This window comes from Myotis davidii, unplaced genomic scaffold, assembly GCF_000327345.1.
Source record: "Myotis davidii unplaced genomic scaffold, ASM32734v1 scaffold16, whole genome shotgun sequence".
Lineage (NCBI taxonomy): Eukaryota > Metazoa > Chordata > Mammalia > Chiroptera > Vespertilionidae > Myotis > Myotis davidii.
The window spans coordinates 1,415,069-1,418,602 of NW_006287821.1; the positions used below are offsets into that span (position 1 = coordinate 1,415,069).

General features: G+C 49.2%; 1 pseudogene; it reads left to right on the forward strand.

Annotated features, from left to right (window-relative positions):
- Positions 1-324: 324 nt before the first annotated feature.
- LOC107182440 lies at positions 325-2,158 on the forward strand (annotated as a pseudogene).
- The last annotated feature ends 1,376 nt before the right edge of the window (positions 2,159-3,534 follow it).

A 3,534-nucleotide genomic window follows, 5' to 3' on the forward strand; every position in this document is an offset into this window, starting at 1 on the left:
GTGTTCTGGAAGGCCCAGTGGCTCAGCCTCCCCAATTACCTGAGGAGGAGACTCTTGGTGCACCCCTTTGTGGTCTTTGTGCACAGTCTTGTTGTAGTTAAGCCTTGATTGTTGTAAGTATCACTGGGAGGAATTGACCTCCAGGCCAATTGTCTGTGAGAATCAGCTATGTCTACAGTGGGAGAACTTCTGTGCTGAAGATACCCTCTGGGGAAAGACTTGCTTCAGTGGGGCTTTGGTGCTCACTGAGTCTGCCCCCTGAGTGTGTCCCTTATGGATCTGAGGAGTTGCAATCCAGATGGTCCCACTTCAACCACTAGGCACATGGGCCCCTGGATTCCCAAAGAGGTGCCAATTCAGCCTCCGCCTGAGGCTACCCAGCAGGAGCCACAGAGAGATCTGCAGACTCCTCCTCCTTGTTTGGGGTCTGGAGGCACCCAGTCAAGTTCCAGCCCTGAAGCAATGAAAGCTGCTGTGGGGCCCTGAGCCATTCCTTGGATATTCTGGTTCTCTCTGACCCAGCTGCAGCTTGCTAGGCAATTTTAGATCTCAAAAGACCAGCCCATTCATATGCAAAAGCCTCTGAGCACAGCTTGGGTGGAGCGGGGTCTCAGGGAATCAACAGGGCAGAGCAAACAGCTATGGCTGCTCCTCAGTCCTGCCCTAAGAGGCCCCCCGGGTCTCAGTGTCTTGGTAATCACTGCAAGCACCTCTGAGAAAGCTGCCCTCAAGTTCTGCCCATTTCCAGACTGTCCAGTTTCTCCCCGTGTGAGTCTGGGTCCCCAGAGACTCGCCCAGAACTGGAGTCAAAGCTGTCAGGAGCTTGAGACTCCCTCCCGATTGAAAAAGACACCAGCGTCCTCTGATGCCAGCCCTTTCTGCGTGCGCGTGCGTCCATACCTCTGCACTTTACTTCTGCACCTCCTGAGTCTCAGTGTGCTTTTCTCTTTCCTTCTAGTTGTAGAATTTCTACTCAGCCAGCCTTCCTGTGGCTCTGAGTGATGTCTGTTTTGTCTTTAGTTGTAGTTTTGAAGTGGTTGTGCGAGGCAGCAATTTCCGGTGTTTACCTATGCCACCATCTTGGTTTCGCTCTAAAATGTGTTTTTGATGATACTTTTTCCACTGGAGAAAAACAAAGTTGTACCTGGGGGTCAATTTGAGTGTTTTTTTTTTTCCTAAGGAAAAGCTCACTCCAACTTAAGTTTCCTGGGTTATAATGAAATTAAACTCTTTGGACCTGGAACTCAGCCACAGGCATCTCTCAGAAAAACTGGCACAGGCATGCACAATCGAGGCAAGAGAAAGCCTTACCACAGGAAATGAAAATATGAGCAGGGGCACCCTGCTGCCAGCACTGAGATTGGTCCCCACTGTATACACACAGTCTATGTCAGTGATAGCGAACCTATGACACACGTGTCAGAGGTGACACGTGAACTCATTTTTTTGGTTGATTTTTCTCTGTTAAATGGCATTTAAATATATAAAATAAATATCAAAAATATAAATACTTGTTTTTCTATGGTTGAAAATATCAAAAAATTTCTATATGTGTCAGGGCACCAGAGTTAAGTTAGGGTTTTTCAAAATGCTGACAATGACACGCCGAGCTCAAAAGGTTCGCCATCACTGGTCTAGGATTAGGAGGCAACAAGAAGTACCATGCCTTGAGGCTGGATGTGGGCAACTTCTCCTGGAGCTCAGAATGTTGGACCCATAAAAACAAGGGTTATTTATGTGGACTACAGCTACAGTTCATCCAACAATGAACTGGTCTGCACCAAGACCCTAGTTAAGATCTGCACCATGCTCAGTGACAGCACACAGTACTGACAGTAGCACAAGTCCCATTAGGCACTGCCCCTGCGCCACAAGAAGAGACCAAGCTGACTCCTGAGGAGGAAGAGATTTTAAGCAAAAAACAAAACAAAACAAAAAACACACACCAAAAACAATCAAAGAAAATTTAAAGGAAATATGATGAAAGAAAAAGAATGCCAATATCAGCAGTCTTCTAGATGAGCAGTTCCAGCATGGCAAGCTTCTTGCATGCATTAATTCAAGACCAGGCCAATGTGGCCACACAAATGGCTATGTGCTAGAGGGCAAGGAGATGGATTTCTACTTGAGGAAAACCAAGGTCCAGAAAGGCAAGTAAATCCTCTTCCCTTTGATCTTAGCTCACGTAATACAAATGTTGTTCTATGTCAAAAAATAAATAAATAAAAATAAAGTGACTCTCCAGCATCTCTGCAACTTCTATTGAGATCCAAAAAGGCCAGCTGAGCTCTCCTTACCTCTGACACTTAGACAACTCATCCAGTTTTCAATGTGGTACAGTCTAGCTGCAAATAGACTGCAGAGCACAATGTTTTGTTGATCAAGTGTGAGACTGTCCCATAGTGCCAGGAGATCTTATCTTATCTAATAAAAGACTAATATGCAAATTAACCATCACCCCATCACTCCATCACAAAGATGGCTGCAGCCACAGAACTGGAGCAAACAGGAAGCTTGGGTTGCCTCCGGTGATAGAGGAAGCCACGCTTTCCACCTGCCCTGGCTGGCACTAGGCTCCGCTCAAGGCTACAAAGTTTCAATTATAGAAGATAAATAAATCCCAGATACCTGCTGAAAAAAAGGAGAGTCTGGGAACTTGGGTCACTGGGGGGCATAGCCAGCTTGAAAATAGGCATCAGGCCCTCAACCAGGCTGGCCAGGCACCCAAGCGGGACCCCACCCACCCTGAAGAGGCTGTGGCCAGCCTGAAAATGGCCCTCAACCCCTCACCCAGATGGGCCAGGCACCCCAGTGGGGACCCCCACCCTGAAGGGGGTGTGACTAGCTGCAAACAGCCATCAGCCCCTCAGTCAGGATGGCCAGGCACCCCAGTGGGGACCCCCACACCCAGGCTGGCTAGGTACCCCAGCGGGACCCCCACCCTGATCCGGGACATCCTACAGAGCAAACCAGCTGGCCCCCATTCGTGTACCAGGCCTCTATCCAATATAATAAAAGGGTAATATGCAAATGGACTCTAACAGCAGAACGACTGGGAATGACTGGTCACTATGACACACACTGACCACCAGGAGGCAGACGCTCAATGCAGGAGATGCCCTCTGCTGGTCAGTGCCCTCCCACAGGGGGGGCTCTGCTCAGCCACAAGCCAGGCTGACAGTTGCCACCACAGCGGTGGTGGCGGGAGCCTTTCCTGCCTCCTCAGCAGTGCTAAGAATGTCCAACTGCAGCTTAGACCTGCTCCCAACTGGCAAGTGGACATCTCCCAAGGGCTTCTGGGCTGCCAGAGGGATGTCTGACTGCAAGCTTAGGCCTGATCCCCTCAGGAAGCGGGCCTAAGCCTGCAGGTTGACATCTCCCGAGGGGTCCCAGACTGCAAGAGAGCACAGGCCAGGCTGAGGGACCCACACGAGTGCACAAATTTTTGTGCACTGGGCCTCTAGTGTATATATATTTGGTGGTGGTGTTTGGTCAATGGAATAACCACAAATAATATAACAAAAAGGCATTCAG